This window comes from Balaenoptera ricei, chromosome 3 (assembly GCF_028023285.1).
Source record: "Balaenoptera ricei isolate mBalRic1 chromosome 3, mBalRic1.hap2, whole genome shotgun sequence".
NCBI classification, from domain to species: domain Eukaryota; kingdom Metazoa; phylum Chordata; class Mammalia; order Artiodactyla; family Balaenopteridae; genus Balaenoptera; species Balaenoptera ricei.
In genome coordinates, this window is record NC_082641.1 from 17522775 (window position 1) to 17538431 (window position 15657).

Here is a 15657-nt window from a genome sequence, read left to right on the forward strand (position 1 = left end):
CAATTTGTTATCAAAAGCAGATCAATACCTCAAGAAAACTCTGTCACCTAACAGAGAGAAAATCTAATTCAAACTTTGCACCAACTGACTTTTAATATCAAAATTCACTTAATTAAATCCATTCCAATATTAGTCAGTCCCGAGAACTCTTTTCTCAGGGTTCCTTTTCCACACACCTTCTACAACTTTCTATAGCCACATTAGTTTGTCACTTATTTTCTTTTGAATTTGGAAATAACCAGCTTTGGGACAAAATTACTTTATTTTCCCTCACCAAAAATACATTTCCATTCCTCATACCATCTTTTATGGAAAACACACACCCTACTTTCCTTTCATGGAAATATTTCTCTTATTATCTTTAGTAGTTCCAATCACATTCATTAGTCAGAATTCTTAACCCTTGAAACCCCAATCTCTAGCAAAAACCAAGAAGCAAGCAATTGTGAACTGTCTGTCATACCAGCATTTCCTGATTGGTAAATTTATAAGTATATTCCATAACCTCTAGAAACATACATTTTCTAACAACATAATTACTTTCCTCAATGTGGTACAAGATGTGTGTCCAATAAACCAAAGCATCTTTAGTTTTTCTTTAATAAGACAAAATAGGTAAACTTTGACTTACTTAGCAATTAATGTTTCAATATTTCATCTAATTTGAAAATGATCTGGATATTCAATGAATCCCTATCATTTAACTTAACATAGCAAAGCTAAAATTTCAAGTTATCAAAAAGATTTGGAGAAACTAATTGAAGTAGCCATACCATAAAACATAATTATTCTTAGAGTTCATCTGAAAGCTTTTATCTCATTTATATTACTTAATTTACAAATAAATCATTATACCCAATTTTGGCTTTCTTGCTGACAAATCTGTAACAGAGATAATGTGAACTTATTTGACGTTTAGTAAACTTAGGTACAATAAAAGTTTTATACTTCAGGTTGTTAACTGTGAAGATAGACCTATTTAATTAAACCAGTAAATGTAAACTTGTTTTCATTCATTAAAGAATAATCTTAGATCACCTGATCCTTTAAAAAATTCAGTTTGGTTTCCATTACATTTAGAAATACTTAATTTTTAAGCACTTATTTTAAGTCAATTAAATAGAGCTCTTTTACAAACTAATTTTGATAAGATCATTTGAAGGTAATGATATATCATGTCTCTAATGTACGCACAGACATGTAAACAGACACAAGCAGAGATCTCATAGCTTCATTTTAAAACTTAGTCGTGAATCAGGTATTACAATGTAAACTCACTAGTTTGTAAATAAAAGTTGGAATAAGTTAAATTTACTTGCTTGAGGTTAAAAATGCCTCTTTCCCACCCCCCACCCCCCACCCCCCTTTGTTTTTTTCAGTTTTGGGTTCTACTGATTGAGCAAAGGATGTAGTCTCAGGCAATGTGGTCTGTGTTTACGTTTCAAGGACATAATAAGAGTTATAACCTTAAGCTTTCTCCTAGGAGTACTTTTGTTCCCTTAGGGTCAGAATTTTGAAAAGATATTTCATCAAGCCAGCTTTTTTTTTTTTCCTAGCTGTGTATGCCAAAAAAAAAAAACAGTTTAGGAATGTCAAAAGAGCCCCATCTTGGCCAATTAAGAGTTAAGTTGGGCCCCCGGCGTCCAGAGCGCGCACGCAGGGCACGCACGGCCGGCGGGGCCGGCGCTCCAGGCCGTTGATCTCCCCGCCCGGATCGCGCAGGATCGCGAGCGTTGGGAGTAAACACCCCGCATGGAGATCCAGGCGTGTTCGCCGCGGAGGCGCCGTTATCCCGGACCGGGCGGACCCGAGCGTGAGGCCGCCGCAGGTACGTCAGGCGGCCGGCTCCCAGGAGCCGCCGCTTCTCCGTACCCGCGGGGCCGTCCGTGCTCTCCGGCGTGCCCGGCGTGCTCGAGGCCCCGAGGGCGGGGGTCTGCGCTGGCGGGGGCGGCGGGCGGCGGCGTGGCCTCGTTGCGCCCCGGGAACCGCGGGGCGCCGACTGGGCGGTGCGAGGGCGACGGTGCGGGGCGCGGGGAGGACGGGCGGCTTGACGCTCCGGTGCACTGCATGCCTGCCCGTGGGAGCCTCGCGGTCCCCTCCGCTCGCCCCAGACCGGCCCGGCTCCCGGCTGGTGTCCCCGCGTGGCCCTCTTTGCGTGTTGACACGCTTCGGTAGCTTGCTCCATTTCACCGTTTTCTTTATCTGAAATACACTTTAACGGAGTCAAACCATATGCCTGGCTCTGGCCCTGGCCCTGGCCCTCCGCCTCCGAACAGACCGCAGTTCTCGGTCTGCTCCCAGAGGGAGCTGGTATCAGATCTTAAGGGACCTCGGTTCTCTGCCCCGTCTCGGTCTGTACGCACTGCTCCACTGATTTTTCAAAAATGCGGGGTAAGAAGCTCGTCGGCAAGTTGGGTCCGGGAGGCTCTGGTTGACTCTCAGAACCAGAATGCCTTTCAGACCTGTAGGATCTTAAAATCTTGCCTTGCCCTGTCCTGAATGTGCTGCCTGAGACTGTTATACACCGTCTACATATGTTCATTAAGATGTGTACCCCTTGTTTGGGTTAGATCTCCTGAGACTTTTGGCCTGTTTGCCTATGCAGATTAAGTTAAATATTTACAAGTTACTTTAGATTCTGAAGGACACTTCCAAGTGTCCTTTGAGAGTGGCTTAAGATTTGAGTTGAACTGGAGAATTTCGTTTCCTGTGGCCCTTTAGTCTTGATTGTGCTGGTAAGTAGCGCTCTCACTTAAAGGTCTCAGTCTGCCTGAGTATAAAAATGAGGGGTTTGGAGAACAGTGACTCTTCCCACCCTTTAATCTGCAGCACCCATTTTATATATATATTTTTTAACGTGAGAGCTTTGTTAAGGTAAAGTTACATACCATAAAATTCACCTGCTTTAAGTGTACTTATTCAGTATTTGTTGGTAGTTGTTGTTTTAGTAAATTTGCAGAGTTCTGCAACCACCATGACCCATTTTTAAGATGACATCCCCAAAAGATGGCTGGTGCCCATCTGCAGTAACTGCCTGTTTCTAAGCCCAGCTCCAGGCAACCACTAATCTGTTTTCTGTCTCCTTAGATTTGTCTTTTCTGAATATTTCGTGTATTCAGGTGAGATCGTATGTGGCCATTGTGTCTGGCTTCTTTTGTTTCGCATACTCTTTTCAAAGTTCATGTACATTGTACCCTGTATCAGTAAGTCATTCCTTTTTTTTTAGTTGAAGTAGAGTTGATTTACAATGTTGTATTGGTTTCAGGTGCACAGCAGAGTGATTCATTTATACATATATATTCTTTTTCAGGTTCCTTTCCATTACAGGTTATTCCAGGATATTGAGTATAGTTCCCTGTGCTATACAATGGGTCCTTGTTTATCTATTTTATATATAGTAGAGTGTATCTGATAATCCTAAACTCCTAGTTTGTGCCTTCCCCCAATACTTCATTCTTCATTCCTTCTTATGGCCCAATAATATCCCAGTGTATGGATATAACACATTTTGTTTATCCATTCATGCAGGACACTTTTTTTGGGGGTGGGGGGGGTGGGGCTGTGTGGCATGTGGGATCTTAGTTCCCCGACCAGGGATCTTACCCGAGCCCCGTGCAGTGGAAGTGTGGAGTCTTAACCACTGGACGGCCAGGGCAGTCCCCTGGACACTTTTCTCAAATAAAATGTTACGTTTCCATGTATGATGCAGATGGCCAGAGCCCTTTTTGTTAGAGGTGGAGGCAGGGGTGGCGGGTGGGACCCTTGCCCATAAGCTGTCTCCGTTGTGCTCCCCAAGTATCCCTAAAAAAAAAAAAAAAAAAAGGAGTTAAGTTATCTTTTGTTGTATCTTCCTATTTTGTCAAATACTTGCAATTATCAGCTCCGTATCGTACATGAGGCTACCTGGAGTTCCAGTGGGTGGCTGCCCGCCCAGAAGCTGGTCAGATTTAGAAGCACAATTTCCCATTATCTTTTAGTTTCATTTTATTTTAAAGTCTGAACAATTTCTAAGGACAATGTAGTGGGTCAGAAGTATGCTGCTTGCCAGCTTAGCTCCTCAAGGGGTCACCCTTGACTCAGTTCAGCTCTTTTGTGTCTCAGTTTCTCCTGCCAGGAGTCTAAAACCACCCTGGGGGTTCAGAGCAGTGGATGGCCAGTCCTTGTGTGTGTGTGTCCCAGGACAGGCCATAAATTACTTAGAGGTTCCCTGTGGAACTACTACACATCACGAGGATCAAGCCTCAGACACTTCTGCTAGGTTCCTAGTTATCTTAGAATGCCTTGTGGCTGGAAGGAGCTAGTGTCCCTTTTCTTTAGAACTAAAGAGATTTAGTCTCTCATTTTGCTATCAAACAGTTTTTTCAGACCATAAATATACAAATTTTTCCAATTTTAAGCCAGATTTTAAAGGTCAGCCAACCCAGTTTACTCCAAAGTTCCTTTTAGGCTTTTCCTGCCTAGAAATTCTCCTAAGTCCCAGCCTAGGAACTTCCTCTTAGGTCTCTTTTACCTAGGAAAGGTAACGGTATACCCTTAAGACTCCAAGTCTTAAGATAACAGCTCAAATAAAAATTATGGACCATCTGCTTAAGATAATGAGGTCCTGATATCAGAAAGAATTTACCAAAGCACCTGAAGAGTGCTGTGAAGCTGGGGGGCGGGAGTGGTGTAGTGCTCAAGGGACCCATGCTTCTTAGTACAGGGTGCCCGTCCAAAGTAGACCCCAAGTGACCTCAGGTAGGTTTTTTTGACATCCTGCTGACTACATCGAGCAATGTTGATAAAAACAATCAATAAAAAAATTCTAATAAGAATAGAGAAGAATTTTATTAGAGCCAAACTGAGGACTATAGTCTGGGAGACAGCCACTCAGATAGCTCTGAGGAACTACTTTGGAGAATTATGGTTTTCAGCACAGTTTTATAGTGTAGCCATGGCACCTGGGAAGGGAGCCTTATCATTGAAGGAGTAAATATTGGGATCCCAGGAATGGAAGTGTTTATCCCTATCTTCAAAACATACATTCTTTACTTCTGGACAATGTACCATTTTCTTTCATGATTAAAGCAAATGTATAATGTGTGTTTGATAGACCATGAGACAGACTGTTCTAGTTAGCATAAAGTTCAAGCCAAATCATGTATAAGCCAGAATTACCCTAATATGTGAAAATTTCTTCCATCACAACTAATCCTGTTTTTCTCTGGTTAGTCTAGTATACGTTAAGCTTTGGCATCTATGGACTAACTTATAATTAGCTTATAGCGCACACATAGACAGGCAGTATTGTGAATAAGGAACAGACTACTTAAGAAATGCCAAAACATGAGACTTATTTGGTCAACAACTGACATTTTTTTAAGTTGGAATTTATGGCTGTTTATCTTCTATTCCTTGGATCTGTTCACTCAAATTGTTGTGGAATTATTCTTGGTTTTTGTGACAAAGGACCCTTCAAATACAGATGTTATCTGCGCTCTTTTCTTGATTTCTTGGATACATATGGTTAATTAAGCTTCCACTTTAGCTTTGAGACATTAATTTTCTTTCATCTCCATGCTTATCCGTATTTATCTTACGAGCCAAGAGACAATTTGAGTTCTTCTGCAACTCCCAAAACTAATGAAAATGTGCAAATTTTATTCATGTCTGTCACTACTGCAGTTTGCTCATTCATTCAGTAAATGTTGATTGGGTGTTTTCTATCTACCAAACATTATTACAGGTGCTGGGAAGAGAACAATAAATGATTCTGACTTTCTAATGTCTTTGAGTATGCACTGGAAGAGTGAGATATGCAATGAACAAATAAGCAAAAATATATTTTTTCAGATAATAAAAAATACAATGAAAAAAAAATAAGACTAATACAAATTTAGATAAGATGGCCTGTCTGGGGGAGTCTCTGAAGATTTGAGATATGAGTGAAAACCACCCACTACACATCATGCATTTAACTAACATGTCAACATGAATCTCTTTTTTCTCTATTTCTTTCCACTTAAATCTCTCTATACAACTCTTAGATACAACCTGCACATGACTGTAATCCTTTCCATTTTCCTTTTAAGAACTTCTTTGATTAATAATTCTGAAAAAAATAACATAATGAGATTTCTGCTAGATTAAGAATTTTCTATGTACTACCCATTTCTGGAGAACTGCCCTAATTGGCTTTTAATTCATTAAGCTCTGCCATGAAGAAAATTTCTGCAAATACCTGTTCATCAGCATAATTCTTTATATCTTTTCTTTACCTAACTCTCATATACATATATACATATATATATATATGTTTTAGACAAAAAATAAAAGAAAAACATATTGTAATATCTCTAATATCCTAAGATACACAACATCTAACATTCATTTACACATGATCTGTGTAATCTGTTGAACCAACATTTTTAAAAAGTCACAGAAGGTAGGAATTAGGAAAAAAAAAAAGCTACTGGAAATCACAAATGCAAGCAGAAAATTAACATTTATATTATCTCTGTGTTCCAAAAAGCATTCATAAGACTTGTCCTATTTTAATTATTTTTCTTAGTGTTTTGCTGTTCTCCACATGGGTACAAAGACATTCTATTCAGTTTACCTTTCACAAAACACAAAGGGATTCTAGGTGTTAAATAATTCACAGTGAAGCCTGGAGCTCACAGCTGTACTACCAGAAGCCTTGCCAAAAACAGATATGGTCATTTTTGAAATCAGAAATCAATCTTATTGGGTTTTCTCCAGCAGATAGTAGTCACAGCATTTAGATGTGTTCCTGTGGCACAGATTAGTATGTTAAAATATATATTTTACCGTTGGATGGCTCCATCCTATTGCAGCAGAACTGGTGCTAAGCAAAATTGAAAAATAGGAGAGGCTGTACCTCGTGATTCCATCTAATGGCCTTTTGGGGGCTCTCTTTTGAAAACCACAGTCTTTTGGAAGGAGGCTTTCTCAGCATCTTTGTTGGTAGATTGCTGCCTCCTTGATTAATAATGTTAACTACTTCATGAGGCCAAGACAGGTAAGGACCAAATATGGCCATTAAATTTGAAAATAAAGATATCTCTGGTGATATTTTCCAAAGTATATTTGATGAAATGAGGGAAATAAAATTAACCTGAGGAAAATTAAGATGAGAATATGTACAGAGAAGTATTGCATGGAAGTAAGGCTATGATTATATTAAGTTTTTTAAAGCAAGAACAGATCTTAATGGTGAGATTTATAAGCAAGCTAAGAGGGATGTGGTCACTGTGAATAGATGGTAAATGAGATACTTCGGGAGGTTGGGACACTAAAACATTTCAAAAGTTAGATTGCAGCTGTGGCTGGCCACAGTAACAATTTCCACAGTAACCTGAGTAAAACAATTATTTCCATAGTGCAAGAATATAAAAAATAATTACATTCAGCTAATGTTTCAAATTAATTTTCTTGATAAATGAATATTGGTGTAACTATGTGTTCAAATAATATTTGCATATAGCACAGAGACTAATAATGCCAGTATATCAGAAAAACTTACAAATAAGAATTTCTAAAACTTGAATATATGATAGTCTACATAATTTTTTTCCTCAAATGTAGTTTAACTAACAGATTGGTGACTAAACATATTGTTTTCATTTATGTCCAAGGCTCAGTGAAAAACAACAAAAACAAAAGGTCTCATTCTGAGGAAATCAGTGGGAAAAAGTGTTAGCATGCAAGCAAATGAGACATAGTATTTTTAATAGAGTTTTACTACCATATCCCTGAGGAGACACTCTTGAAACAGTAGTAAACTGATAAAACTAATATGTTACTTGCTGAATTCCTGCTTTCAGACCTGAAATAGGTAAACCTTGCTGTAGGCCCCAGTAGTCACTCTACTAAAACAAAAAAGTCAATTTTGTAAAACTACAGCACTCCAGGTCAGTGAGAACTAACACAATTCGCAAATTTGATAAGATTGGGCTGAGTTATATGATTTCATAGGCTGGAGATTTTGAGAATCACAGGTTATGGGAGAAAGTGATTAGTGAGCATAACTTAGAATTAATTTTCTCCCGAAGAAGGGTGAAATATATTGGAAAAATACTTGTACAAGTTGTTAAATATTTTATAAGTTATATATCAAAGGGCGTAGTTAGAGAAGCAGATGAATATATTAATAAACTTAAGATTTGACGAGCATGCATTTTTCCCATGTCTCATATGGTACCACGAATATGGTATTTAATTTTTCTCTACAACAATGCAACTATTTTGGGAAATTGCTCTAATTATATCAGATATCCTCAAAGAGATATGTTAAACTTGTTTCTAAAGTTTTCCCTGAATAATTTGAAGAAGAAAGTCTAAAAGACAGATGCAAATATGGTGATTTAAAATCAAAGCAAATATTGAGTAGTGATTATGATTTATGGCAAAAGCCATTGTCCATGGGACTATAAGTAATTTGTTTCTGTCCTCAAGGATTTTACTAACTACTAGTCTTAGATTATCAGGCTGTTGATCACCTATGTCCCTCATCTTTTTTTGTGCATCTTGTATTCCTAATGTTTTCAATTGAATAAAGTTTCGAAAGCATAATTCTTCAGGTCAAGAAGATAGATTGAGATTAAATATTGAGTGATGATCTTCCCATAGTATAAAGTACACAAGAAATTACTACAAAATCTAATCCTATGGATGCATTTGTCAGTTGAACCAGGGTTATTCATTTATATTCAACACGTTATAAATTTTTATGAATAAAAAATGCTATGCTCCTAAAATGGGACATTGTGCCTTTAAATTAATGTTACAGAATAAAGTTCCCTGTCATCTTAAAAGAAACAGAAGTTTCCAAATCAGTTTATGTAGTAGGAACTAATTTTACTATCAGATGCATCAAATAAAGATTAAGTGGTTATTCAGTGATAGGAGGTACAACACATTTAGAAAAATTTCATGAAATAACAAGCATTAAAAAAATCTAAATCCATAAGATCATTTTTTAAAAGAAGACAGAAATAGTCTTCCTTAGAGTTTGAAGCGTTTATAGATAATAGGGGAAAAAAGAGTTATGGATCCAAGAAGATGGAAAAACAAAACAAACAAAACAATGACCAAAAAAGCAAATCACATCCCAGCTAAGGAGGTGAAGACTGTTGTGGATGTCAGAGACATTCAGAAGAGCTCTGAGGTGATGACAACAGTCTTACAAAGTAGGTGGGGCCCTCTGTACAGCTCAGCTCAGGGTGGTTAATCGTGGAACTGCATTAGGTCCACCTGTCAGTCACATCTGCTCTCTCTCCTGCTTCAACACTCAGGGTGCTCACAGGCCAAGGCAGGGCAGACCACTGTTGGGCTATGTGGAAGCTGCAGCTCTCCCAAAACTGTATATGATTTCCTTTTCTGTGCAAAAGCTTTTAAGTTTCATTAGATCCCATTTGTTTATTTTGTTTCTTTTTCCATTTCTCTAGGAGGTGGGTCAAAAAGGATCTTGCTATGATTTATGTCATAGAGCGTTCTGCCTATGTTATCCTCTAAGAGTTTGAGAGTGTCTGGCCTTACATTTAGGTCTTTAATCCATTTTGAGTTTATTTTTGTGCATGGTGTTAGGAAGTGTTCTAATTTCATTCTTTTACATGTAGCTGTGCAGTTATTCCAGCACCACTTATTGAAGAGGCTGTCTATTCTCCATTATATATTCCTGCCTTCTTTATCGAAGAGAAGGTGACCATATGTGCATGGGTTTATCTCTGGGCTTTCTATCCTGTTGCATTGATCTATATTTCTGTTTTTTCTGCCAGTACCATACTGGCTTGATTACTGTAGGTTTGTAGTATGGTCTGAAGTTAGGGAACCCGATTCCTCCAGCTCCATTTTTCCTTCTCAAGATTGCTTTGGCTGTTCGGGGTTTATTTTGTTTCCATACAAATTGTGAAATGTATGGTTCTAATTCTGTGAAAAATGCCATTGATAGTTTGATAGGGATTGCATTGAATCTGTAGATTGCTTTGGGTAGTATAGTCATTTTCACAGTATTGATTCTTCCAATCCAATCCAATCCTACCTCAAGAAACAAGAATAATCTCAAGTAAACAACCTAACCTTACACCTAAACAATTAGAGAAAGAAGACCAAAAAAACCCCAAAGTTAGCAGAAGGAAAGAAATCATAAAGATCAGATCAGAAATAAATGAAAAAGAAATGAAGGAAATGATAGCAAAGATCAATAAAACTAAAAGCTAGTTCTTTGAGAAGATAAACAAAATTGATAAACCATTAACCAGACTAATCAAGAAAAAAGGGAGAAGACTCAACAGAATTGGAAATGAAAAAGAAGTAACAACTGACACTGCAGAAATACAAAGGATCATGGGAGACTACTGCAAGCAACTATATGCCAATAAAATGGACAACATGGGAGAAATGGATGAATTCTTAGAAAAGTACAACCTTCCAGGACTGAACCAGGAAGAAATAGAAAATATGAACAGACCAATCACAAGCACTGAAATTGAAACTGTGACTAAAAATCTTCCAAGAAACAATAGCCCAGGACCAGATGGATTCACAGGCGAATTCTATCAGACATTTAGAGAAGAGCTAACTATCCTTCCCAAACCCTCCCAAAGTATAGCACAGGGAGGAGCACTCCCAAACTCGTTCTACGAGGCCACCATCACCCTCATACCAAAACCAAACAAAGATGTCACAAAAAAAGAAAACTACAGGCCAATATCACTGATGAACATAGATGCAAAAATCCTCAACAGAATAACAAATAGAATCCAAAAGCACATTAAAAGGATCATACGCCATGATCAAGTGGGGTTTATCCCAGGAATGCAAGGATTCTTCAATATACACAAATCAATCAATGTGATACACCATATTAACAAGTTGAAGGATAGAAACCATATGATAATCTCAATAGATGCAGAAAAATCTTTCAACAAAATTCAACACCTATTTATGATAAAAACTCTCCAGAAAGTGGGCATAGAGGGAACCTACCTCAACATAATGAAGGCCATACATGACAAACCCACAGCCAACATCGTTCTCAGTGGTGAATAACTGAAACCATTTCCTCTAAGATCGGGAACAAGACAAGTTGCCTACTCTCACTGCTATTATTCAACATAGTTTTGGAAGATTTAGCCACGACAATCAGAGAAAAACTGGAAATAAAAGCAATCCAAATCGGAAAAGAAGTAAAACTGTTTGCAGATGGCATGATACTATACGTAGAGAATCCTAAAGATGCTACCAGAAAACTACTAGAGCTAATCAATGACTCTGGTAAAGTAGCAGGATACAAAATTAATGCACAGAAATCTCTTGCATTCCTATACACTAATGATGAAAAATCTGAAAGAGAAATTAAGGAAACACCGCCATTGTCCATTGCAACAAACGAATAAAATACCTAGGAATAAACCTACCTAAGGAGACAAAAGGCCTGTATGCAGAAAACTATAGGACACTGATGAAAGAAATTAAAGACGATACAAACAGATGGAGAGATACACCATGTTGTTGGATTGGAAGAAACGCACTTATTGTTGATACTTTCAAGAGTATTTACTTCTTTCATTCCCTTTGCTTTACTTTGGGTGTCATGGCCTCTTCCTCAGTTTCTTCAGGGGTCCTGGGGCCCTACCCCAGTGTTCAACCTGCACAACCTCGCCCCATAGCCAGTTCACTAGAGCCCTTCCACAGGAACACTACTCCCTGAACCTCTGTGTTTTTTTAATTTAGAAAATTTAGTGATATACTTGTATAAACATAGGAATTTTTGAGTTCTGTGTATTTAGAAACTTATTTATTCTCTATTGTTCTTTATATCTTTTTGTTTCAATCTGTAAAACTATCTTTTAGCATTTCTTGGTAGTACAATTTTGCCGGCGATGAATTTTTTAAGATTTGTTTCTGTCCTTTTATCTCTACTATGTTTTCACAGGAAATAGACTTCTAGACTTTTTTTTTAGCTCTTTAAAGATTTAATGTCATTGTCTTCTGAATTCCATTGTTTCTATGAGAATTCAGCTATAATTTTACTATCAATTCATTCTATGTCTTTGTTTTCTCTGGCTTCTTTCATAAATTTCCTTTGTCTTTCGTTTTCAGTAGTTTTATTATGAGGTGTAGTTGGCTGCGTTTTTATTTGCATTTCTCACACTTCAGGTTTCTCTGAACTTCTTGGATCTGTGGGAGGTTTTGTTTGTTTGTTTTTAAACATTTAAAAAATTCTCAACCTTAATCTCTTAAAATATTTCTTGTGACCAATTCTCTCTTTCCTTCTTCTCTTCCTGGGTTTCCAGTACTTGTATATTTGAATGTTTTCATATTGTCCCATGGTTTTCACTTATCTATTCCATTTTTTCTCTGTCTTATTTTTGTGCTCTAGGTAAGATAATTTCTATTGTCACATCTTCAAGTTCAAAATTATTTCCTTTGTTTTGTCTATTCTGAATGTACCATCTCAATCTAGCTTGTAGTTCAGTGGGGTTAGGGACTCTTGCTTATTTATTTATATTCAGTACCCCATGAATTTGAAAATCCTCTAGTGATAGACAGCTGCTGCTTTTTGCTTAGCGTGAGGCCTGGAATGATTGAGGCTCTCTCTCTGGGTGTTACTGTTCCACCTTCTGCTTTCAGCAGGCCCAGGAAGACTTTACTAAAGATGGGTTTCTCCCTGTGCTTTGCTCCTCTCTCAGCAGTAGGGCATTGCTTGCTACCCAATGTAAGACTTATCCAGTGGGGAAAAGATTTTTCAGTTTCCTTGCTACCAGTGCAACCTGAAACAGGCCCTGTTTCCTTGAGCCTCATGTCTTAGGCTTTCTCAGCATTCCTACTCTTCCACAGCGAACAACCACTTCCTCCTATTCAGTGCAAAGTCCTGAACCCAAAGAGATTTCCTGGTACTCTCTCAGCTGTAGCAAGTGTTTGCCTCATACTGATGCACTGTCAGAGATGGGTGTGTGTCCTGCTCAGCCTTTAGGGGCAGATGGCTTAATGCCATGAATTTAAAGAGGCTGTGGTAGGTAAGTGTTCTGTACCTCCCATAGCATCAGAGAGCTTTGCCTTTTAGGTCAATGCAGAGTCTTTCTGGCCCCCTCCCAGTGGTAGTCAGTCTTGGCCTTGTATTGATGTATGGGGTTGGGGAATATTGGTCATATTTCTGTCTTTCCCCCAGTGACAGATATTTTCTGCTTCAGGCAGTGAAAGATCTGGGGCAGATGGTGTTCACTTTCCTTCCTTTCCCCAGTAGCAGAGAGCTGCATCTTTCATCACATCAAGATCCAGGCTGAGTGTGGATGGTTTTCCTGCACACTGCTCAGGGTGGCCAATCCTTACCTTGCAGTCATGCAGGATTGGTGAACAGGCAGGTTGCTTTAGGCTCTCCTTCTTCAGCCCCAAACATCAGCAAGCCATGCATCCTGTGAAGTTGGTATGTCTACCCTCCCTGTTCTCAGTCCCTCTCATGAGCAATTGACCTATGAAAAGGGTTGACGAGGGAAGGCAGTCTCCTCCTATGTCTGGGGCTTTCAGGTATTCCAAGTTAGCGTGCTAGCCCTTACTTGGCATTTAATAAGTCATCAAATTTAAGCTGTTTTGATCCAACTTAATTTTATAGTAGCTGAGTCTATTTCCCATTGTTATGTCTTAGATGAAACACTTTATGTGTCTTATCCTTTCTCAGAAATGCATGTCACCCATTGGAATTTTTTTTTTTCATTACATAGCCTTTTGATCTTACTATTTTGTTGAAGGGCAGGCCTGCTCTCATTTTTAAGGGGATAGTAAAGTTGGTTTTTTGGTTTTTTGTTTGGTTGTTTGTTTGTTGCTGCTTTCCATGTTTTATGCAAAAAACAGAAAAAATAAATCTCACTCTTCAATTTTAAAACATAATTTTGGAAAGAAATGAAGTGTTAGCATATAACATTTGCCTGGTTTACACTTTTACTAATGGGCATGTTAGCCACATTTTTTTTGTCATTCTACCTCTCATAGTCCTTTAAAAGTATAGATGTTTGACTCAGTTTCATGGTAAAAAATAAGAATTTGATAAATTAGAAGCCCATTTTATTTAGTATGTGACTATTATTAAGTCCATCAGGTTATATATTTCTAAAGAGCTACAATATAAAGAGAAAGAAGAACAAACTTTGGATTTTTTATTGTCTGCTGAAGCATTTCTTATAGGCATGTACAAACAGGCACACTGATGTACAAACAGATCCATCTAGAGTCTTCATTTCTACATCTTTACTGTCATCACCTGTTTACAGAGAGACTCTTTTGTGACTTCACATATTTTTCTCCTAGAATTTTCTAGTTAACCTCAGATATTGCATGGGCTCGAGGACAGTCTGTTGGTACAATGATATTTGTTCTGTAATAACATGGGGTTATTACAAGTCTTTATGAGAGGACTTTAGCCTAGTTTTTTTCAGATCCTACAACATGTCTTTTTCATTATTTTTAAACTGGATGGTTAGAGTGTGTGGATCATTAAACTTTGCATTCACAGTAAAGAACAGAAATAGTGTAGGTTTTAAATAAGAGAGAGTACTAGGGCACTAAGGAAGAGAGTGTCCTTTCTGACTTTGCAGAGGTGAAATCCTTGACTAAATGGCTGATAAACAGATCACTTTGAATATTTATAATAGTTTTGCAAAAAACTCCAAAGCAGTCATGCTACCTGTAATAATGAAAGTGAAAATCTTTTCAGCTACAGACTTATTTCAAATAATAGTAATTTGTATATGTTCTTCCAAGGAGAACTAATAATTATATTTTCATTTTTTTAGATATGCAGAGGTAGTAGCAAGTTTTTCATGGATTTTAATGAATCATGCATATTTTCAATCTATGCTTAGCAGTTCTAGACTTACCACTATATCCTATTTAGCTTCTTAGGGCTTCTCAGCATATTTACCAAGTTATTTTTGAATACAAAAAATTTTATTAAGTTCATAACCTAAGTCCAGAATGGTACACAATCATATTTGTATTAGTGATGCATTTACAGAAAGTAAACACACACGTTTTTTCTTCTTATAGGAAGAAACAGAGTATTACCAGATCCCTCAAATCCTCCTTCACAACCTCTTTTTTTTGGTGACTACAACTGCCCCTCCCCCCAAAGTGAATAACAACAGTGCTGACATCTAAAATAATATATTGTTTTTGCACTTAATATAAAAGGGATCATCCATTATGTACTATGTCTGTCTAGCTTATTTTCATCGATATTTTGCATATGACATTCACCCATATTGCTACATTTGGTTGTAGTTTATTCATCTCATTAATGAGTAGTCCATTTTATGAATGTATCACAATTCATTAATTGGTTTTGCTGTAAATAGACATTTGACTCCTTTCCAGATGTTAGCTAGTACAAATGTTGCTGCTATGAATGGTCTTTTTCATATATTTAGCTGAACATATGTGGTGGGGAGATACACACAAGTGAAGTTACTTGCTCGAAGTATAAGTAGGTTAGCTATAGTAAATACTACCAACCACCTTTGTAAAGTGATTTCATTAATTTATAATTCTTAACAACAGTATATGAAAGCTCCAGTTGCTCCATGTTCTCCCAAAACATGAAATTGTCTATTATTTTTATTTACCCTGCTGGTGAGATTATATTCCTGTTTTAATTTGCGT

General features: G+C 37.6%; 1 long non-coding RNA gene across 1 annotated transcript in view; it reads left to right on the plus strand.

Annotated features, from left to right (window-relative positions):
- Positions 1-1663: 1663 nt before the first annotated feature.
- Positions 1664-15657, plus strand: part of LOC132362143 (uncharacterized) — a 43042-nt gene continuing 29048 nt past the window's right edge. Inside the window, exon 1 of the long non-coding RNA XR_009502236.1 lies at positions 1664-1828. This is a non-coding gene — a long non-coding RNA (uncharacterized LOC132362143). The remainder of the gene's footprint in view (positions 1829-15657) is intronic.